The following is a 23,936-nucleotide window of genomic DNA, read 5'->3' on the forward strand; positions in this document are numbered from 1 at the left end:
GGAAGAGGCAGCTGATGTACTGATTTGATTGAACTAGAGGAGGACACACACATCATAATAACGCATATAAAATCTAAAATAGTATCTTAATAAGCACAACAACCTATTGAGTGGGGGATGCATAACAAAATTATAGTTGTATAAAGACAGCTCGGTGAACAGAGTAGCTTCAAAACAGCTGCTGTATCCGTTTTTAACATTTTAAACTATTTACCTTCTATTGCTTTTGTGAAAATATATTTTATCATAGAATTTAATTATAGTAATTGCACTTATGGACACCATTCTGGACAATTCCTGCCCCGGATAAACTTTTTCCCAGTGCCAACCTGTTGGACCTTGAGGATTTGAATGAAGGGGGATTTTCTCAACAATGTGGTATGTGCAGATGTTAATTTTCTAGTCTACAATATAACACTATTTACGCACATAGTGATTGACAAACTGTAATGCAACGTAAATCATGTGTCGCTGTTATTCTCCAGATGTTTTGATCTATTATTGGCTGTATGCCCATAGCCCATGCGATGAAATGTTTCAATGTTCATGGTGTCAGCAGTGTTTTTCTGTCTCGATTGTGATAGATGGGGTATTATGCTGTAATAACCTGATTTATGGAACAATTAAGCGTGAGTCTGCACTGCAAATATCCAATGCACGTCAGAGAACGGTGCTGGTTCGTCAAGAAGGCGTGTCTGAAACGATTACGAAAGATAAACAGCCGGCATGGTTACTGCTGTTTAATTTGCTCAGCTGTGTAATTCAGCAAATTCATTCCCAATCGTGCCGACCTAAAAGTGGGCGTGTTACGTGGAGTTGATCCTGCTCATGCATCCGGCTTCAGTGCATTTGTAAAGACTGTTGTGACAGATGTGAAAACTATCACACTTTTATGATGGTCAAGATTGATCCAATTGAAGAGAATATTTCCCATTTCAATAAGTTAAATATTAGCACATTACATACAGATCAAGAGTAAATGTCACTGAAAATGACAAACTGTACCAAGACTAAACATCCCCACCACAAGAGATGGAGACAGAATTGTTATAGCTGCTGGAAAACTGGACCAACTAATGGGCTATTACAGAAGTGGTGAGCAATCTGGAAAGGATCCCATTAGGTTTGTATGTTCATGATGACTCATTCTTCTGAGGAGAGAGTGGTGGTGGTTGTATCTTTAACTACTTCCCCAATGGGTCAATGTTTCATCGTATCCAGGCACCTATAGGACATACAGAGGTTTAACTGGAAATGCTTCCACACAGATGAATGGAAATTATGTGAATAATGGCATTCACACTGAATCAGCACATCAGCTCAACTAGTAATGCATTACATTTTCATTTTGCATTTTCAATATTTAGCAAGACGCCTTATCCAGAGCGACTTAATGCACTTGGGACACTTGAGGGATGAGGGTGCTTCCCAATGGGGATTTCCTGAGGTAGACTTATAATGACCCAGATGTCCTCTCCACATTCTCCCAGCTGGTGAGGGTATGTAGGAGGCCTGGGGCCAGTTCCCCTGGCCTCAATGGCTTGATTGTGGGGGGGTTAGGGACATGAGACAGGGAGTGAGAGGACCAATCTGTCTTTTTGAGTGTGAATAAATTCAGACTTGTAGCAACTGACTGTCACCTCAGTGCTGTATGAGAGTGAATGAGGCTCTGTGTGTGTGCAGTGAGCACCTTACGGGAAACTGCTACTGCTTCCCCCTGCACAGACTCCTGCTGAAGCCCCTCTGTAGGCAGAAGCGATGAGGTTCAGTGGGGCTCTTCAGTGAAAGAACTCCTTTTATATCTTTAAAAATTACAACAAAAATGACACACTGACAGCCTTGGAAGAAGGGGGAGGCAAGTACAGGCAGTGTTTGTTTTACAACTATTATTGTAAATATAGGGGTATTTAAGGATTTCAACTGTTTAGGTTTTCTGTGTGCTACTTTTTTATTTATAGTTGGAGTTAGAATTCCATGGCTGCCCTTGGGGTTTTCGTATGCTGCCTTTGATGACACTTCTTCTGCTAAACACTTTCTAAACACCCTACATTTTAGGTAATTGCATGGGTGGGTAAATCAGATAACTGCAGGCTATGTGTAGTGTTAAGATCAGAAAGTGTGGCACATTACTAGGGGATGCTATGGTGTGGAGATTTGCATATTTGTGATAGATTCAGAAATGTGTCAGAGGGTGTATTCCTTTTGCATGGATTACCCGACTTGTAATGAGTTTGCAGGTATTTATATTTGGAGTTGGTTATCCCACTTTATTTAAAATGATAAGACCAATTTTATCAGATAAAAGGTAGTAGCATATTGTAGTTAGACTACAGAAGTTAAAATTCACTTGTATGGGATGCACATCAATGGAACTGCACCTGCAAGTGCCGGATTGCAAGTGTGTGTGTTGGTGGAAGAGGGGTGATCCCAGCTGGCAGGTGATGGCCAACACACCGGCCCACACAAGCCACGCGGCTAGTGCATAGGTGATGGAGGTGACTGGGCATGCGGAAAATAGCAAGAGGGCTTGCAGGTCGAGACACACTAATAGAGTGGGGGGAGGAAAGGACATTTTGGCAGGGGGAGTAGGCATTAGAATTCTTTCACTAGGTTCCACAGGGATAGTCGAGCTTTACTGTTGTTTTTGGAGCCAGTATAATGGATGGCTATGCTAGCAAAGTTATGTAATATTTTGAAAATTCATGCATGCATGCAAAAAGAAGCAGACAGAAACCAGTCTACCAAAATGGATGCATTGGATAGATCTTACAATCATTTACACTTTCTGCTACATGTGTTTTGCTAAGGAACATAAACCCCAGCTACAAACTTCCACCTTTCAAGTGGTAAATAAAGTGATTATATTATAACGATCAGTGTGAGGAGTTTGATTGATACCCTCTGCTATAAATAAGCATTGGCGAATTCAGAAAAATGTAGAAAATAGTATAGTAGTGATTAGTTTTATTATAAATCAAGACGACATTGAATTTCTGAGGAATAGTTACAGTTTTGATTAAATTGGTTAAAATCTATGGCAAGACTTGAAAATGGCTGTCTAGCAATGATCAACAACCAACTTGATAGAGTTGAAGAATTTAAAGAATAATGGGAAAATATGTAAATTCAGGTTTGCAAAGCTTAGAGACGTACCGAGAAAAAGACTCACAGCTGCCAAAGATGATTTTAACATGTATTGACTCAAGGGGTTGGAATATTTATTTTCCATTAATCCAATGTTTTCTTTTCCAGTTTATTTTCACTTTGACATTGCAGAGACATTGCGGAATCCCACCTTTGTAACTACAACAAAATGTGGAAAGAGTAGGGGTGTGAATACTTTCTTAAGGACTGTACTGTAAATATAATGTGGTTGTCAGGGAAGGCCATTAAAGAGAAACGTGATGAACTAAGATGTATGAGAAAGATTAAATTCAAGGAATAGTTTAACTGTGTTTGAGGTGAATAGAAAGGTGTGGTGGTGAGTAGGTGAAGAGCACAGCAGAAATAATTAACCGTGGTATGCAGGGAGATAAAATAAAATGATTTAGCAGACGCTTTTATCCAAAGCGACTTACAGTATGGATAATTTTTTGTGTATGGGTGGTCCGGGATCGAACCACTACCTTGGCGTAGCAAGCGCCGGCTCTACCAGCTGAGCACAGAGGAACCACAATTTACAAAGCATGTACTGTCAAAACAGTAGTGTTTTGTCTTTGATGATGGTGCGTGCCTCAAATGTTACTGAATTGAGTTAAAAATGCGGGTCATACTTGTTTAAAAAAAATCGCTTGCCCATGCTCTATTGCTCTTAGAAGAATAACATCTGTAGGCCAGGAAAATGTGTGGATTTTAGAACATTTAGGAACAGAAATGATGGTATCAATAAATAGAAGAGATTGAAATATAGTAGCTATATTATGGGCTTCGAAATAGATATTGATTTAGAATTGAGTAATAGAGCTTCAATGAACGGACTAGCCTATAGCCCATTTTCAGGGCAGTTTCATGTATTTTATTTATTTCTGCATGAGTATTTCCTTCACGCATTTCCCTTCTATCACATTAAGATACTTTGTACATCTTGAATAAGAGGATCATGCCATTGTGGAGTTGAAGTACCCACCATCCTCCAAGCTTACAAAGAGTAGATATCTGCAGCATTGTATCATAAGTCACCCTATGAATGTTAGCCTTGTGGTTTTCGACTAGCCTATATGGTACTAAATGGAACTGTGAGTTGTTTGGCTGATCAGTGTCAGAGACAAGTAGATATGTCAATTTAATATTATTTTGTATAAAAGGTGGTGGGCAGTTTCAGTCTGTAAATCAGTCAATGTTGTAGTGTCTGGTAACCAGCTCTGTAAAGAACAGAAGAAGCCAGACTTAATCTGGAAACACATTGTTAGGGATGGAGTTAGGGATAGATTTCAGGGAGAGGATGAGGACACATAAGGGACATTTAGTAAGTATTTTTGTATATCAACTACACATCTATGAGTATGATGGGTAAGAAAAATGAAAAGCACATTCATATTAGTAACCAAATGAAGAATTGATGGTATTATCTGTTTATGACTTATAGGAAGGATAAGACTAAAAGAACCTGAATGATGTATATGATATGAATTGGATTAAATATAACAGGGATTCTGTTCCTGACCCATTTTCGACACAATAACTTGCGGTCTTTGATGAGTAACATTGTGGACTGGTGTTAACCTTTGCTGGCACAAGGCTGTAGATTCTTTCAAAGCTCAATGGTAATTTTGATTATTCAAGAAGATAGTACTTGAAGTTCACACTTTAGTCTATTAAGTGGCTTAAGGTAATTATTAGTACAGGAAGTGCAACAGGCAGTGAAAAATTTGTGAGGTTGAAGTGGAGAAAATTGAGAAGTGATTAAAGTGATAGTGTAGTACGTGGGCCACAGATGACAGCAGCAAAGACAAAGACTTTAGGACCCTGGAGCTTGAGGTGAGAAAGTGATCTCCTCAACAATAATATTTTTGGTTCCTAATTATCACAGTCTGAAATGGATCAAACAGTCCCTTAAAGTAAAACTAGTCAGAGTGAGACACAGAAGCGTCTCAGTGGTTGTGAGTTTTCAAACCCTCTGCTTGCTAAAGAAAGCATCTGCACTGGAATTAAGAAACCAGGCCTTTCCACTCAGGGAAAGTGGGGGGATGGGAGCTCGTGGGTCTGACTTCTATACTTTAGGGGTGCTCACCGCGCTCATGAGGGAATTAAGCCATGGGACTGCTGCCTCAACCTAAACACTAGATTGAATAAATTAAAGAGGAGCAGGAGTAGTGAGTGTGAATCTGGTGATTTGAGAGCTTTAGAAATAAGTGATAATGATAATACAGATGTAAGGAGTATAAATGGAACACATGTATTTTGTTGGAATATTGTAATTTGATTTAAATGGAAGTACTTCCAAATGTTTCTCAAACAGCAGGGAGTAGATGAGAATAGGGGATGTGGAGTACACTTCAAAACCTCTCTGCACCTTTATCCTAAGAGCTTGAGGTGTGCACACCTTAGCATTATGCACATAAATTGTAAATTGTAAAGCATCAGACGCATACTTCAGGCTAATCTTGTAGCATCTGGTCCAATTTGGGAGCCAGGGCAATGTGACAAGCGCGAAGACATGTGACCAGGCCCTTAAAGTTGAGATGTGAATATTTGGATGGAGTAGTCTCAAGTCCAAATGTTTGCACTTACTTAAGAGGTTTTCATTGAGGTCAGATTAGGTCAAGCTGTCAGAAAGTGAATCTTTATGGATCACAGCTGATTTGAAATGCATATGTTTTCAGCTTGGAATTTCCTCCCGTTCTAATGTAGCATTTGTCTTCTAGATATTCTTTCCTGTATGTCAAACTTAACATACTCAGATCATCAACAGTATAGTGGTGCTCATAAGTTCTCTGTTGATTTTTCAGTTTTTAACTGCATTCTTAAGCACCATTTTTCAAATAATAATTGTTCTTATAAATATGTAATATCGCTCATTCTTTCTCCCTCTCACAGCAACAAGAAATCTCACAGATCAGCCAAGCATTTGAGTGATAACAGTAATTCCCGTAGATCCCTGAGAGTTAGCAGCTTTCTTGGCTTGGGCCTCCGGCCCAAACTTTTTATTGGCCGATTTAATTTTCCTTTTACAAACGCACATTTTCTCCTGCTGCTGTGTTGCTCCATTGCGAACCTTGCAGCTCCAGTTTCCTTCTGCAAGTGCCTGGCTAATTTGGTCATGTGGTTGGTACAGAGCTGAGCATCGTTTTTGTATTACCAGAAGGAATGCTGGAGAAGCACATTGGTATTACATGAGCTGCTTGACTTCAGTGCAGCGTTTACTAAGTCTACTGCTAAGACATTTATTTATGCTTTCTTTTCACCAAATGTGATACTGTGTGCTAGGAGAGAGTGCAATACTTGATATGATTAGTGCCTCACTAGAAATACTAGCAACTTCAATGATAGGAGGGTAGGTTTATAGGGCTTATTTAGTGTGTGGTAGAATGTCAGAATGTTGCAGAAAGATATGCTAACATTCCACCCTTTCCGAACAAGCCAAACAAAACACTTTCCTTGTTTGCAATCACAGTTAGTACAATACTCCCAGGAATTCTGTACATGTATCCCTGTGCCTGTGGTTTCTGAAAATACACAATTTGGTTTCCAAATCCATAACTGCAGAGGACTTCCTGCATCTATTATCATAGTTTGCTTTAGAAGGGCATAAGTGAGTTTAGACAGGCTGCTAGGTATCTGCACAGACAACGCCCAGAGCCTAATTGCTCAGGCGGTGGGGTGTAGAGTTGGGAGTCGAGTTTCTCTGGAGCATTTTAACCTCTTCGGTTCCTTATAGCATAGTGGTCTATCTTTCTCTCTCTTAGCCACAGAGAGTTTTAATGAGAGGGCTCCCAGAAAGAGTAGCACCCAGCAGCCCTTCCCCTCTATGGGGCTTCCTGTCTGTCCAGACCTGTTACCAGCTGCCCCAGATGGCAGAGATGGGCCAGCGAGGGTTGAGGGAACATCTGGGGCAGCAGAAAGGGTATTTTCTCCACCCCAGACAGGGAAGATATGTTTCCCTCAAGGTGCTTAGCGTGTTTCTCTTCCCATCCCATTCTGACAGACCACTGTAATTATTGTCTGCCATCATCACCGCTAAAATGATAGACGAGAGAAGAACTTGAGTGCCAAAACTATAATGAATTCTCATGATCTGTTTGCTGTTCAAAAGCAAGCTTTCTCTGTCTCATTCTAGCTGAGAATCAAAATGTTTCCTTAATCATTTTGCATGCAATTACCATCTTGGTATGCACTTGGTGTACTTCAAAGCCTGCTGTCTGGTGATCTGGCTACAGCATAATTAGCAATCTAGAGACAATTTCATATGAGGGGCAACTCCCCAAAGAACTGTGATCTTTTGGCTTTCCTGCTTCACATTTCTAGTGGGTTCATGTGCAAACAATTTTCATAGTAACTCCACCAAGAAAAAAGTGTTATTTTTAATACGTCCCAAATATGACCCAAATTCAGTAATTGGGTCTCCTTAAAATGCTATTTAAGTGCCATGAGGGAGAAAAAGGTCCCTCTGTCTGCCTCTGAAATTCCACATCCTGGTCTCTGGGGTGCTGAGGACAAGGCCATATGTGAAACTTTTGAGGGCTTGCATCAGCAACGGTTGCATCATCATCACCATGACAGACTGAACCAGAGTACCGAGAAACTCGCACAGGAGCATGCGCTGAAGTGATATTGTGTGACTTTATAAAATAGTTTTCAATTTGTTTGTGTATTTGTCCATTTTCAAAGGAGCTAACTCCCCAAATTTCAAATTGCTTGGGAAATTCTGGCAGTGATCCAACTCGAATGAGGCGACAACCTGCAGCCCGCAAAACCAACCATTTATATGTTTAATATACAGATTGTGATTGTGTTTGTCTTTTCCAACCACCATAAGGCTCACCTTGTTCTTGGCTTGGTAGTGAAACATATCACCAGTTCAGTCTGGATTATCTTGGTCCGCAAGACATCCGCACACACAGTGCACAACAGGAACCTCCCTGCTGTACATGAAAGGTTCTGGGTGGGACTGTTTATTCTGTTGCGCACTCAGCTATAGTGGTTAGTGTGCCTGCTGACGGCAATGGTGTTGCATCAATAAATAAGCCGGATCATCTAGTATTGCCAGTGTGCCTTTCTTTAGCATATGCTGCTCTCGACCGACATCAGCTCTATTTAATGGTGTTTGATATCCGGTTAAGTTTTTGTGTACTAGATAATGTAGGAGCAAACTAAGGAGAGTGAGCCCTTTATGGACTCCCTTGCACTTTATCCCAATCCTTATCATGAGAACATGACAATTAGGGTGAATGTGTAGTACTGATTGAAATTGATTCACCTGCACTAGGAAGATCATCTCAAAAGGTCTAACACTGTTAGGCCTAAATACTATCAACAAATGTAGATATTTTGTTTGTATGATGATACAGCCTTCTGTGGAAATAACACATGGCCAGGGCTCGATCTATGTTGTTTTTCCTGTCACAGAATTCACAATGTTTAGGCATGTGGAGAGGCCCAGCACATGGTGAAACAGGCATGTCTTTGGTGCTGTAGGGGCGTTCATTGCCTTCTGTTTGACAGTTGTGCAGCTTCTCATGCCTGGGTTACAGGTCATACCTCGACACTCCCCTCTACAGCAAATAAACTGTCCCACAGGTCAGCTGTACTGTGAATAGTTGCATGTCTCATACTTGTAAAGGTATACAACTCACATACTGTACATTGGTGAGGTACATGAACAACTTTCATCTCTTTGATAAGAGATGGAGTGATGGTGGCTCTGGAATTCTATTCACTGTGATTAATGTCAACCTACCCAAAGCCAACCCAGAAGCAAGCATTCATGTGCAATTGATGTAATTAAAGATGTAGATATGTTAAAATTAAACACAAATCTCCACAAATGTTCTTATTTTCAGGGTGATTCAACATGTCTCAACATGTCTGTGATATTGATGTCCTTCAATGCAAACTCATGAAGCCCTTCAGGCTCTGGATTGACTAATACAGTCATACATGTGTTGACTCCACAGTTCAGCCGCCACTCTATGGGGTTTCTATTATTTCTGAGTTGTAATTCAATTAATTTATTTCAACCAGATAATGGGTATGAAATAATCTGCATTCTTCACATTACGTTTACTGTTGTAAAAATGTATTTTATAGCAGCTCTAGCTATTATTGTGTTTCCCCTCTGCATAACATGGGTGATATAAAGTCTTTAGAGCATAGCTGTTACACATCTGGGAAAAACGTGTGGAGCCTGTTGGCCTGTTTTTAATTATAGCTAGTCATGTTGATCATTGTGCCTGACATGCAATTAGTGGTATGTGTTGTTGGTATTCATTAGGCATAGCTGGTTTGAGAGGAGGTGGAGTGTAGAGAAAGTAAATGTGAACTGGTCTGTAATGTGGAATACAGGGGTTATCTAAAACAGTACAGCAGAGTACCAGACTGTGTCCCTAGGGATTTTAATAGAGCTGTTCTGATTCTGCACACCAGCAGTGACTCACTGTCTGATAAGCTAAACTAAAGTAGTGGAAAAACTGAAGCATGCACAGGTGGCCTAATGCATAGAACCCAAGGACTCCATGTGTGAAAATGGTATGACTCATACTTCCAAGAGCAGGCATACATTTGTATATTTTGGTATGGGAGTCGATTACATCATTTTCTGATTAAAGGCGGTCCAATGTGATGAATGTTTGTTGGTGATTTTGTTTTTTGCAGCACTTCTCGGAGCAGATGGAGGACTTCTCCAACGAGCTGTTCAGCAGCTTCTTTGATGACCACCTCCTGGCCGACAGGAACCCACTGCTGGACATGGAAATGGACCCACCCAACCCTGACATCCAGCAAGAACACAGCTACTCCCTGAGCGGGAGACTCTGCTCCCCAGAGCCCCTCCATGTCCATCAAAATGGATGAGGAAGCAGGTATGAAAAGCATTCTTTTTGGTTCTTCTTCTTTGATCTTGTTCATCATTAGTTCTCTTCTTCCCAGCTAATTGGCAATTTATTGATGCTTTGGCCAAAATAAAACAAGAAACAATACATCTACAGCACAATGTTTTCGCTAAATATTACTTCAGGACCAAAAACAAGAGATCCACCAGCAGGACTGCTAGGGTACAAGGTCTTTAGTTTGATAGTAGTATAAGTCCTACGTCACTAGAATAGCTATATCAGATCTATTTCCTCTTGTATCCGCGCCCTCCTGCCCTATCTCCTGACGCTCCCGTGCCGCACAGAGAACCATCCAAGGAGCCAAGCTCACATAGTACACTCCCAGCCAAGCCCTGCCCACCCTGGAGGAATCAAGGAAAGCAAGTCAGGGCATTCCAGGCAGTAGCAACACACACACACACACACACACACACACACACACACACACACACACACACACACACACACACACACACACACACACACACACACACACACCATGTGGCTTCTGCAGCCCTTGCAATGACTCCAAGCTGGAAATGTTTCTCCTTTCTTTCCCTTGTGCTTTGGGCCAGGGAATAGAAGGGGGGGGAAAACTGCATTGGCTCTCAGAAAGGGTTGCGTCACACAGAGTTTGGGCTTAGGATAGACTGAATGCATAACATTGGACTAAACAGTGTGTTAAAAACCACAGTCTCACACATGGAACGTTAAATCACTGGCCCCAAAAAGAATACAGGAATCCCCAGTAAGATGTATGGAACAATGGATGGAATCCACAAACGGATGGAATCTAATGAAATCGATTCATATGGGATCATGGCCACACACATTCTTTCCACTGAATGTCAATATGAAAGTGTGCATGTACAGTCATGGTCAAACGTTTTGAGAATGACACTAATATAATTTTCACAAAGTCTGCTGCCTCAGTTTTGATGATGGCAATTTGCATATACTCCAGAATGTCATGAAGAGTGATCAGATGAATTGCAATTAATTGCAAAGTCCCTCTTTGCCATGAAAATGAACTCCAGAAAGCCCCAGGAACGTCTCCTAAAGTTGATTCAGCTGCTGGATCGGGGCACCACCAGTGCAGAGCTTGCTCAGGAATGGCAGCAGGCAGATGTGAGTGCATCTGCATGCACAGTGAGGCAAATACTTTTGGAGGATGGCCTGGTGTCAAGAAGGGCAGCAAAGAAGCCACCTCTCTCCAGGAAAAACATCAGGGACAGACTGATATTCTGCAAAAGGTACAGGGATTGGCCTGCTGAGGACTGGGGTAAAGTCATTTTCTCTGATGAATCCCCTTTCCGATTGTTTGGGGCATCCTGAAAACACCTTGTCCGGAGAAGACAAGGTGAGAGCTACCATCAGTCCTGTGTCATGCCAACAGTAAAGCATCCTGAGACCATTCATGTGTGGGGTTGCTTCTCAGCCAAGGGAGTGGGCTCACTCACAATTTTGCCTAAGAACACAGCCGTTAATAAAGAATGGTACCAACACATCCTCTGAGAGCAACTCTCCCAACAATCCAAGAACAGTTTGTGACCGACCAATGCCTTTTCCAGCATGATGGAGCACCTTGCCATAAGGCAAAAGTGATAACTAAGTGGCTCGGGAACAAAACATCAACATTTTGGGTCCATGGCCAAGAAACTCCCAGACCTTAATCCCATTGAGAACTTGTGGTCTATCCTCAAGAGGCGGATGGACAAACAAAACTCCACAAATTCTGACAAACTCCAAGCATTGATTATGCAAGAATGGGCTGCCATCAGTAAGGATGTGGCCCAGAAGTGAATTGACAGCATGCCAGGGCGGATTGCAGAGGTCTTGAAAAAGAAGGGGTCAACACTGCAACACTGCAAATACTGACAAAAATATCTCATAACACTAAAGCAGCGAACTTTGTGAAGACCAATACTTGTGTCATTCTCAAAACCTTTGACCATGACTGTAGAAGCACAGCACTACCATAGCAGTCAAGTTCACAAACTGCTCGACAGAGCAGAGACACCCAGAGAGCACTGCTGCCAATGCAGATTTGATTCCTCCCCTTTGCCCCAATCACTGTAAAAAGCCCATTGTTAAAGAAGTTGGCTGTTAAAAGGGGGGTGTCTAGCTGTTTTACTGCTCTCCTCCTAGGTGTAATGTGTGGAGATCAAACTGCCATCCCCTCTCATAGCCTGGCTAATGAGCTCCCAGGCCCCTGCCCCAATCCACTTAGATGCTGAGTGAGGGGAGTCCCACTAACTATACTGACCTGCCTGTAAACTTCAAAGGCAAACCTGAAGCTTCCTCAGGGCCACGACACAGGGGACAATGCAAATAGTCCAGGGAGCCATTTGATTAGCTGTTCAGGAGTCTTATGGCTTTGGGGTAGAAGCTGTTAAGAAGCCTTTGGACCTAGACTGGCGCTCCGGTAACGCGCATGCGGAAGCAGAGAGAACAGTCTATGACTGGCGTTGCTTGAGTCTTTGACAATTTTTAGGGCCATCCTCTGAGACCGCCTGGTATAGAGGTCCTGATGGCAGGAGGCTTGGCCCCAGGTGATGTGCTGGGCCGTACGCACTACCTATGTAGTGCCTTGCGGTGGGAGGCCCAGCAGTTGCCATACCAGACAGTGATGCAACCAGTCAGGATGCTCTCGATGGTGCAGCTGTATAACCTTTTGAGGATCTGAGGACCCATGCCAAATCTTTTCAGTCTCTGAGAGGGAATAGGCTTTGTCGTGCCCTCTTCACGGCTGTCTTGGTGTGTTTGGACCATGATAGTTTGTTGGTGATGTGGACACCAAGGAAATTGAAGCTCTCAACCTGCTCCACTACAGGCCCGTCGATGAGAATGGGGGTGTGCTCGGTCCTCCTTTTCCTGTAGTCCACAATCATCTCCTTTGTCTTGATCATGTTGAGGGAGAGGTTGTTATCCTGGCATCTCACGGCCAGGTCTCTGACCTCCTCCCATAGGCTGTCTCATCATTGTCGGTGATCAGGCCCACCACTGTTGTGTCGTCTGCAAACTTAATGATGGTGTTGGAGTCGGTGCCTGGCCATGCAGTCATGGGTGAACAGGGAGTACAGGAGGGGACTGAGTATGCACTCCCTGAGGGGGCCCCCGTGTTGAGGATCAGCGTGGCAGATGTGTTGTTACCCTACCCTTACCACCTGGGGGCGGCCCGTCAGGAAGTCCAGGATCCAGTTGCAGAGGGAGGTGTTTAGTCCCAGGGTCCTTAGCTTAGTGATGAGCTTTGAGGGCACTATGGTGTTGAACGCTGAGCTGTAATCAATGAATAGCCTTCTCACGTAGGTGTTCCTGTCCAGGTGTGAAAGGGCAGTGGGAGTGCAATAGAGATTGCATCATTTGTGGATCTTTGGGGCGGTATGCAAATTGGAGTGGGTCTAGGGTTTCTGGGATAATGGTGTTGATGTGAGCCATGACCACAGGGGGCGGCAGGTAGCTTAGTGGCTAAGAGTGTTGTGCCATTAACCAAAAGTGTTCTAGGGCACAGGGACTATGGTGGTCTGCTTGAAACATGTTGGTATTACAGACTCAGTCAGGGGACAGGTTGAAAATGTCAGTGAAGACACAGCGCATGCTCGGAGTACACGTCCCTGGTAATCCTTGGCCCTGCAGCCTTGTGAATGTTGACCTGTTTAAAGGTCTTACTCACATCGGCTACGGAGAGCGTGATCACACAGTCGTCTGGAACAGCTGATGCTCTCATGCATGCTACAGTGTTGCTTGCCTCGAAGTGAGCATAGAAGTAGTTTAGCTCTCTGGTAGGCTCGTGTCACTTGGCAGCTCGTGGCTGTGCTTCCTTTGTAGTCTATAATAGTTTGCAAGCCCCGCTACATCCAACGAGCGTCGGAGCGGTGTAGTACGATTCAATCTTAGTGCTGTATTGATGCCTTGCCTGTTTGATGGTTGTCTAAGGGGATAGAGGGATTTCTTATAAGCTGTCTGGGTTAGAGTCTCGCTCCTGAAAGCGGCAGCTCTACCCTTTAGCTCAGTGCGGATGTTGACTGTAATCCATGGCTTCTGGTTGGGGTATGTACGTATGGTCACTTTGGGGGACGACGTCATCGATGCACTTATTGATGAAGCCAGTGACTGATGTGGTGTACATCAACGCCATCGGAAGAATCCCGAACATATTCCAGTCTGTGCTAGCAAAACAGTCCTGTAGGTTAGCATCTGCGTCATCTGACCACTTTTTAATGGTGTTTACTGCTTTAGTTTTTGCTTGTAAGGAGTCAGGAGGGATAGAATTATGGTCAGATTTGCCAAATGGAGGGCGAGTGTACGCATCACTGTGTGTGGAGTAAAGGTTGTCTAGAGTTTTTCTTCCTCTGGTTGCACATTTAACATGCTGGTAGGAAATTATGTATGAAAAATGGAAAACTCTCTAGGTAAATAGTGTGGTCTACAGCTTATCATGAGATACTCTACCTCAGGCAATCATCCTCTGAGATGTGAGCTACTGAATATAATAATGTCATGTCTAGATACTGTACATAAAATGACCTGGATGTTCTGTTGGTTTGATCAATTATCTGTAATGACATGCCAGTTACAGTTAGCGGTCTTGGTCGCATTCATTCAGTGCATCCTGTTGCTTCACTGATGGAATCTTCCCTTAGAAAAGCCAAGGCCTCATCATAATATTGCAAGCTATGACTTGTTGATGTAGAATCCTAGGAGTTGTTACGACTGTAAAATAAGCCTTTTTTTTGTCATGTAATAAGCAATATTTCACCCATCTTACAGTCCATTATTTATTGTGTTTAGCAAAGTGAAAATGTAATCTATTCCTTGTGGACAATTTAGGATGTTGCCAAGGTTGACAATACAGTAGACTTTGCTGAGTGGATTGAAGATTTTGACGCCACTCGGGTTTCCCGTGGGAAAGTCTGTGGACATAAAACCCCAGTGGGGGAGGGATTTACACCCTCCCCCATAATCAGTCTCCCACTGCTCCCTTTCCTCTCCCTCTCCATGGGATTCTCGCCCACACCCCAACCTGTCTTCTGTTAAGGAGCACAACTTGAAAGCCTGCCTACTACCTTTTTATAAGCCTCTGTAATGTTTTATCGATCCAATCGTGGTGCCAGCAAACAAATGAGGGAAAAACCAGGCTGCTAACGAGGACCCCTGGTTGTGAGTGCTTTTACTCCTGACTTTGAAACTGCAGTACGGCCCTCTTCAGGAGAGGCTTTGTACTCACCGGGCCTCTCACTGTTGCCATCTTCACAGAGGTTATTAACGGAGGAGGAAACTCATTTTGGAGGCAGAGAGTCCTCTAAGTTTAGTATTGGTTCAAAATCAGCTGTTTCGCATTAGCCCTGGACTCATAAAAGAGGATCCATTCTGTAGATGTGCGTCACACCTGCTGCTTTAATGTACACTGATCTCTCACCCAACCTTGCTCACCTCTAGTAGTGTCCCAAGGTGTCCCTTTGAAATACACAGGGGGCTTATTGGTTTGAGCCCCTGATGGTCTTTCATGTAAAGTACTGTATGTTACAGAATGGCTAGGTATGTAATGATATCCCTGAGACATACAACTAATTAGTTTACCCTGTCTTCTTTCTTTACCCTAGAGTTTGAAGGAATGTGGTCTTTCAGCCAGGACCTGACGGCCATCCTGGTAAAGCAGGAGCCTGATCAACAGGCAGAGCCTTCTTCTACAGTCCCCTTCATGGGGGAACTCATCCTTCCAGCCTCTCAACCTCGCCCCACCACCTCACAGGAGCTCATCGGAGGATACAGTAAGAAACTGCAGCCATAGAACCTATCACCCAGAACCTATCCTAATCCATTACTACGGAAAGCGTTTCCTGCTTGTCAAGAGCTATGGAATACTAAGCCTCTTTATAAGCCATAAGACTATCTCATGGCTTTCTCCTCTTCAACTAAAAAACTTGAGCTGTTTGAAGGAGAGCTATGAATTTCGAATTTGGAGTCTAGTGTCTTGCTGGAACAGCAGCCTAAAATCAATTTTTTTACACAAAATGTAGGTCAAAAATGTGATCATTAAAAGGAAAAGAAACTGAGGTTGTAAGTGGAGGAAATAAACCATTCACACAGTGCACCCCTACAGGACCAGCACTGTGACTCATGCATCATTGTCCATGGGAGTAATTCATGGTTTGTGGGGCTGAGGTGGGGTTTAGCAGTCAGATGTGAACCCCAGCACAGCTATTACCAGTTAACACTGGTTCCCAGGCCTATAGCCCTGTACACATGATTACAGTTGGATTAGCGTTTCTTTTCACAATAGTTATTTTAGTTTGAACATCTTCAAATTTATAGGATATTTAAAGTTCTGTGAATATTTAGGATTAGGTACGGTAATCCAATTTGTTCCAGCTGTAAGAATGAACTATAAAAGTCTCACCCTTGTAGCCCAATGGCCTCCAAATGGTGAGTGTCCTGGCTACATGGTTCCCAGTTGGATCCCTTCCAAGAACCATTGGTGGAGATGGATTCTCTTTCTTCAGTTATATAAATAGTTTTGAACCGTCTTCAGCTGTGTTTACTGTCAGAACCACTTGGAATGTCTCTTGTCATATACAAATACTAGGCTGTTAATAATACTATTTCTCTCTTATTCCAGGGCTCCAAAGAGTTGAACCTCAACCCCACGCCCGCAATCAAAGATGAACCTGGAGAGGTCAACCAGTTCCTCAACATCCCTTCAGGTGAGAACCATTACAATAAGCAAGATTACATTAAAGACATTAAAACATCATTAAGGGCTTATGTATCCAGCTGTTCTAAGAAATATTTTAATATTTTAAAGTTACCATTCATTAAAGTATTTAGATGCCACAGTTTCTTTTGAGACCTTTACACACTCAAAGACCTACCTCTCTCATCTTAAAGGTTATGTGCAGGTGTCACAGGCGGTTACCTCCAGTTGATTCTGCCATAGTGCCTTCTACAAGTGTGTTATTTATACGTGGGTAGAAAACCCGACATGAAGCGTAGCGTCACAGTGACTCACTACAGTGTATTCCTGATGACACACCACCGGTGACCCCTCTTCCAGACAGTGGTCTGCATGTTATTTCTCCTGCATGTTCTATCGCTCTCTTGTTCAGCTGAATTAGTCAATATTAGTTAAAGTGATTGTAAATGGCTAGGCTGTGGTGGATGGGAATAACAATTACTGCAAGCAAGTGTGACACATAATGAAAAGTGTTGCTTTTTATGTATAATGTGTTATTTTCTAATAGGTATTTCACTATGAAACACTATTAGTGATGGCTCATTCAGATATTAAGTGTTTCCAATTATAGCCTGCTAGCTTTTCCTTTTCCATTTTCTCTCCTACACATACGAGACGAGACTGTCTCTGTTCATTCATGTAGTCTTTTTCTGATCTAATTGCTAATGAAGGTAGATGGAAAAAAGCCCATTGAGACGTAAAGCTGCAGGTATATTATTAGAGTAGTGGTGCTGGTGATTGAGTGTTGATCTAACCAGCTAGGGAGGATTCTGTTCCCTCTCCTCTTCTATCCCTTCCTCAAGAATGGCAATATTTTTAGTTCTGCACACTAATGCCTTTTTTGATGTGCCAAGATACTATCTGGCATTCGCATTTTCAATATTTCTGTCTGGAGCATCAGATTGCCCAATCTTTTTAAAGGGTGTATCAGAGAGACAGGGAATGACTGCCCTCAGCTACAGAGGGATTCAACTGGAGTAGAAACTAGAACTGACCAGATACACCTGTAGAGATGCAGCTGGACCTGTTCAGCCACCAGCCTGCAGATTAAAGTAGCCCGGTTAAAGAGACACTTTTACTGGTTCAGGGGTTGCAGCGACGGCCTTCATGGTGCAGAGGAATACCTCCATATAAGACTGAATCCCATCTGGTTGACCATAAATCTTATATTCAGTAACCACAAGCCAGCAGCAGCACATGTCCAGTCTAGCCCTGCCTCCTCCACAGAGTGCAGTCTGAACAATAACGTCTGCATTGTGTCTGCCTCTGCCTTTGACAAAGTCAATTTTCTCCCATTCTTCACCTCCGTTTCCAGTAATAACAGAATAAAACCTGGGTCCTGTGTACTCTGAACTCAGACCAAACTAAATGCATGGGTCATGCCAGCATGGGTCTGGCCTGGTGTTTGGGAACTATGTCGGGGGTAAATTCTGCCTGGCACAGATATCTTAAGAAAACACAGTCCTCACTCCATCCCTGTATGAGCTCAGTTCAGATACTTACACAGAGGCTTACTGCTGACAAGTGGATGGGAGGATGGGATCAAGCAATACGAATAAGAGTAGCACTGGCTGCCTTACTTACTGGAATTAAGTTGTCTCTCTGTTTGAACTGGCTCTGTCCTGGAAGTCATTTGCCATTTTAATTATGGACGTCTTGGCAAAACTGACCATTTTATGAGGTCTGGATTTGCACCGCTCCTTTCCACTGTTTAAGTTAAATTAACTATTTTCAGCTCGATCTCACACGACAGATGAAGTCAGACTTTTGTCCCCTCTGTCTCATTATACAGTGACTGTATATCATCATGAGGTTAGATGGACAAAGGCTTTGAGCATATGGGTCATATTGCAAGTGATGCATTTCATAACCATTGGAACCCTATTTTCTGTCCCCCCCCCCTCCCACAGATGATCAGCTGCAGCTCCCCCCAACCCCTCCCAGCAGCCATGGCAGTGACAGTGATGGATCCCAGAGCCCCCACTCCATGCCCCCTTCCAGCCCAGCCCGCCACAGGCCCGCTCCTCCGCTGCCATATCCTCCTCACCCTCCTTACCGCCCCCACACGTAAGTACTGTGGATGGTTCCCTATCAGTGAAGGGAGGTTCCCGGCCTAGCTCCAAGCCCTTCCCGTCAGTAGAGCCACCCACGATGAGCTGGGCTGCAGACAAACCCAGCTGCTGGACATATTAGGAGTTCATATCCACATCCTCACACTGACCCCGACCAGCACCTTAGTCGTTTCATTAGGAGCTGCCCTGGTGTACAGAGATAATACACAGTACCATAGATTCCCAATTCATAACCAATTCATAAAATGTGTCCTTATTTCTCCACAGAAGCTACAGGGCACTTCAGGGCCCCTGATGCTGACAGAGGAGGAGAAACGCACCCCTGATCGCTGAAGGTTACCCGTACCCAACAAGCTGCCCTCACCAAGACCGAGGAGAAGGCACTGAAGAGGGTGCGCAGGAAAATCAAAAATAAGGTACCCACCCTTACATCCTGGAAAGTAAAATGTAGATTCAGTCAAGAAAACCTATTTGTAACCACAATACTTTTTTTGACCTGTAATCTCAAAGTAGTGTTTCCACGGGCAATATTAATATTTTAATATCCTCCCTTTTATCATATGAGCTGTTATTGATTTGGGGAGCCCTATCTCCCTTCTCTGTCTAGATATCTGCCCAGGAGAGTCGCAGGAAGAAGAAGGAGTACGTGGAGTGCCTGGAGAAAAAGTAGGACACTATCCCCTTTCCTGTCTGCCAACTTTTTTCCTCCTCTCTCTCGTCATTCCTGTTCTCCACTTCTTTCATTTCTTCACTCCTTCATTGTTTGATTGTTCCTTAGCTAATGCCAATGGCGTTTGTCCATTAAAGCATGTGGTCACACAGGGCCATCTGAGTCACACACAATCAAACACTCCTAGTCCACTCTAGCAAAGGCCTCTGGAGAGCACTGTTCTTTACCAGGAAACTTTCCATCCATGGTCATTGTTGTTTTTTTAGTTAATATGTAAGACCTAAGTACATTACAGAGGTACAGAGGTTACTATAGGATTACCACTATGCCTATCAAGAATGTATATTCCAAATAGTCAGACAGCCAGTCAAACAGCCTAATTCTTCAGCACAGCAAGCATTTGTCTCACTCTTCTATGTTGTTCTAGGTGCAGATTGAATGTATGTATGTGACTTTGTGTCTTACAGGGTGGAGAACTACACGTCTGAGAACAGTGACCTGTGGAAGAAGGTGGAAACACTAGAGAGTGCTAACAGGTGAGCCATGACGTTGAGTGACAGACTTTATGTGTGTGAGTGTGTGCATGTGTGAGCACGCTCTGAGTGATGCAAGACACATCCCTGAACAACCATTTTAAGATTCAAGCAAGCCTTGGATAACTTTTTCTAATCATGATACCTGTCTTTGATTTGACTGCTACTCAACAGTGACTACGACAGCCTTCATTAGGTGGGACATTTTCACAGTGTTGACCATTGTGCAAATGCAAGTTATTGGGCTCAATAAAAGGCATCACAGACTACACAGACTATACTATACTGTGCCAGCCTTTAATTTACAATGGGCCTTTAAAGTTGCTTGGATCAAAGTAACAGCGTGACAGTATACCTCTCCCTAATTACAGCACAGAGTGAACCATCTCAAAAAGTGCTCACTCGAATCTGCCTCATAATAATTTGAAACCTGAGAAGGAAACCACAGGCCTCCTACAAAGACAGATCCCTCTGACTCAGCTCCTAGCAGGCAGTCCAAATAGAACACACAGGAGCCAGCTAGCAACAACGTGTGGGGCATGTGTTCCAACAGCATATGCCTTGGCTGGTAAAGAGAGGACAAAATGGGTTTATCTGTCAATGCAAGATAGCAGCCCAACAAGCAATCTGTTGTCCTAATGTACTCAAGTTTATTTTTGTATTTTTTTACTGGTGATGTATGCATCTTGCATACAGTTAGCTGGATACTAGGTGTATGCTGTACTTAAAATTATAAAGGCTGAAAAGTTTTGGTTCATGAGGAGGGCCAAGGTAGCTCTTGAGAAGTTAAAGGAGTCACAGAGTCCCTCATGCAGATGTTTCCCAGTCAAGATCTACTAGTGTTTTTCTTTTTCTTTTACACAGTCTATTTTAGTCCCTTGGAACAATATGGTTTATAGATCACAACTGTGCAATCACTGACCAACCATGATTCAATTCAAACGTGATGATGCAATGGACATTCCTCATATGGGACGTTAATGTTCAATTTCCAGAGATTCCATGAGAATTATCCTCTTAAGATTTGACAAAAAATATATAATCACCTTCATATCCAAACAGACCATTGTATGAAGCTCTTCTTCTATCAGAATATACTGTATTTTCAATCTCTGGTATTAACAGCATGCAAATTGTTATAGTGTATCTGGGGTATCCCAAAGGACCAATATAAAGTTAGTATAGCTGTTTGCATGTGTTTAAACTTTATACAAGTGTTATAGTCACAAATTGTGGTTATGGCAAATAGTTTCATGGGTAATGTGAAGGCCAACACTGGATATGTCTTTTCTAGCATTAGTGTACAACATGCTCCCTCTCGTGGTGAAAATATGAAAGCTCACCTGGTTTTATTTCTTATTGCAGCCCGACCCAACACTCATGCCTGTCTACCATACAGTAATTAATGTCTAAAGAGGGGGAGAGAGAGAGAGAGAGAGAGAGAGAGAGAGAGAGAGAGAGAGAGAGAGAGAGAGAGAGAGAGAGAGAGAGAGAGAGAGAGAGAGAGAGAGAGGGAGAGAGAGAGGGAGAGGGAGAGGGAGAGGGAGAGGGAGAGAGAAATGTATGGAGGAGGTAGAGTCCGAGTGGGCGTCTGCATTGCTAGTGGTTTTGAATTGCTTTCTATTTTGGCAAAGCTTGTATTTTGTGGTGCGAGGGAGAGACTGTGGGAGCATGGCTCACACACTAGAAGTACAGATGTCTTATATAATTTCCAGCTCTGATTCCTCAATGTGTTATCCTCACATGATCTTTTTTCCTGGATGCTCAGAAGAGCCAGACAATTATGATTGTTTTTGTAATTTTTTATTTTATGTTCAATCTTAGTTGACTTTGTACTCACTCTAAAGTCATGGAAATAGCCAGATGGAGAGGGATAATTTTTTGGATTTACAATACATTTCTGGGAAATTTCACTGTCAGTCATCTGTGCGTGTTTGTGTGTGTACTATATGCGAGGCTAGCTTTGTGTTATCCAACAGCTGGAGCTAAGCTGGATGGTTGTGGAGAACATGTTTTAAGTTCACATGAGGATCAGTATTGTAGATTCTGTAAGTGAATACAGTTGTATTATTAGTCAATCTGAAACATGTATTCTCTACCTCCTCTCTCCAGAACTCTACTACAGCAGCTCCAGAAACTCCAAGCCCTGGTCACAGGAAAAGTGCCCCAATCCTGCAAGATGGCCTCAACGCAAACAGGAACATGCCTTATGGTACTTTGCATACTATTTATTCTCATACACACATGCACCGTCATTCTCACTCTCCTAAACAATGCAAATTCCCATAAAAATGTGGGGATTTTTCTGTGCTACCCACTGACTTAAAATACTGTGTGTTTAGTGTTCCGTGGACCGGATAGTCATGCCTGTCAAAAATGGAAAATGACTGCTTTGTTTGTGAAAAGACTCACTGCAATGGACAGGGTCACTGGCTTATGGCCTGCCCTACTCTACTATAACACACTGAGGTGACCCCATAAACTCAAACTGGCAAAAGCCTTCCCAGCTGGAGAACAGAACCTCACTAGCACACTGTGCTTATGTCGCTCATGTTGACGGTTTCTGGTTCCCTCCCGCCAGGTGGTGGCGCTGTGCTTTTTCCTGGTGCTGGGCTCCCTTGTGCCTTGTCTGCCTGAGCTCTCCTCCCTGTCCCATACCGTGAAGTCCTCCTCGCCTCCCTCGGCTGATGTCTACACAGCCAGCCAGGGTATGTCCCCTTCCCCTCACCTGTCACCTAGAACAGGGTTTCAGGAAACTCGGTCCTGGGGCCCCCCATGGGTGCACTTTTTGTTTTTTTCCCTAGCACTACACAGCTGATTAGAATAATCAAAGCTTGATGATGAGTTGGTTATTTGAATCAGCTGTGTAGTGCTAGGGAAAAAACCTAAACGTGCATCCAGGGGGGGCCCCAGGACCGAGTTCGGGAAACCCCGACCTAGAATAGTCTACCATCTACAGCATGAGAAACACAAAGTATTTAGTTGGTTGTCCCATACATACCACATATTTTCAGGTCATATGTTGCTTGCCCGCCAGCATTTCTGGAAATAATGTAAAAGGGAACATCGTGTAGTTGAATAACACGTCAATGTGGCATTACATCTTATCTTGTAGTATTTCAAAAGCAACAGACTCAGGCGAGTATGTTAGCTGAAATCACAATATCCTTCTGTTATAATATTCAGCTTAATGACAACAAAATGGAAATCATACATGGACCTACTGACTACTCAGAATTGGTTGGTGAGGGCTGGGTTGCTTTAGAAACATGAGGTCAGCATGGCACAGGAAGCTGTAATGAGTTGTTCTCCCTGGAGAACTCACATGATCGTCACACACCTGCTGAATACAGATGACCGTCACTGCTCAAACCATTCCATTCTTCAAAATAACCCAACTTTTTACTGTTCATTTTCATTTTTTACAATATAGGAATGGTTCTATGTTCCTTTGTAGTGTTTGGAGGATCAAGGCAGTGATTAACATCCTCTATTTGTCTCCGTTTGTGTCTGTTTAGTCCGCTCCCGCAGCCTACTCTTCTACGATGAGAGCTCCTCGTTGGAGGACGGTCACAGGGGCTTCCTGAAGATGGAGGGGGACGGCTCGGAGGGCGCCCCTCGACTACACCGAGGACCGGTCGGCACGTGACAGCCATGGAGGCGAACACGCAGAACACCAAGTACCTCAGCAAGGCTCACTCCGACCCGGTGGACTACAACAGGACCGGCGCCCAGTTCCTCCAAGAAGAGCCGCAGTACCACAAAATGTAAGCTGAGGCCAGACAAGTAGGGCTGTAGACTCTGTCTCCATCTGTGTTTATGAGAGGATTCTCTACAAATTGCTCTTCAGAACCAGGGACTCATTATTTTATCAGTGCTCCTTGTAATTACTCAAACATCAAC

At 43.2% G+C, this 23,936-nt stretch overlaps 1 pseudogene; it reads left to right on the top strand.

Moving 5' to 3' along the window:
- Window positions 1-196: 196 nt before the first annotated feature.
- On the top strand, window positions 197-23,682 carry LOC123489867 (annotated as a pseudogene).
- The last annotated feature ends 254 nt before the right edge of the window (window positions 23,683-23,936 follow it).

This window comes from Coregonus clupeaformis, unplaced genomic scaffold, assembly GCF_020615455.1.
Source record: "Coregonus clupeaformis isolate EN_2021a unplaced genomic scaffold, ASM2061545v1 scaf3381, whole genome shotgun sequence".
NCBI lineage: Eukaryota > Metazoa > Chordata > Actinopteri > Salmoniformes > Salmonidae > Coregonus > Coregonus clupeaformis.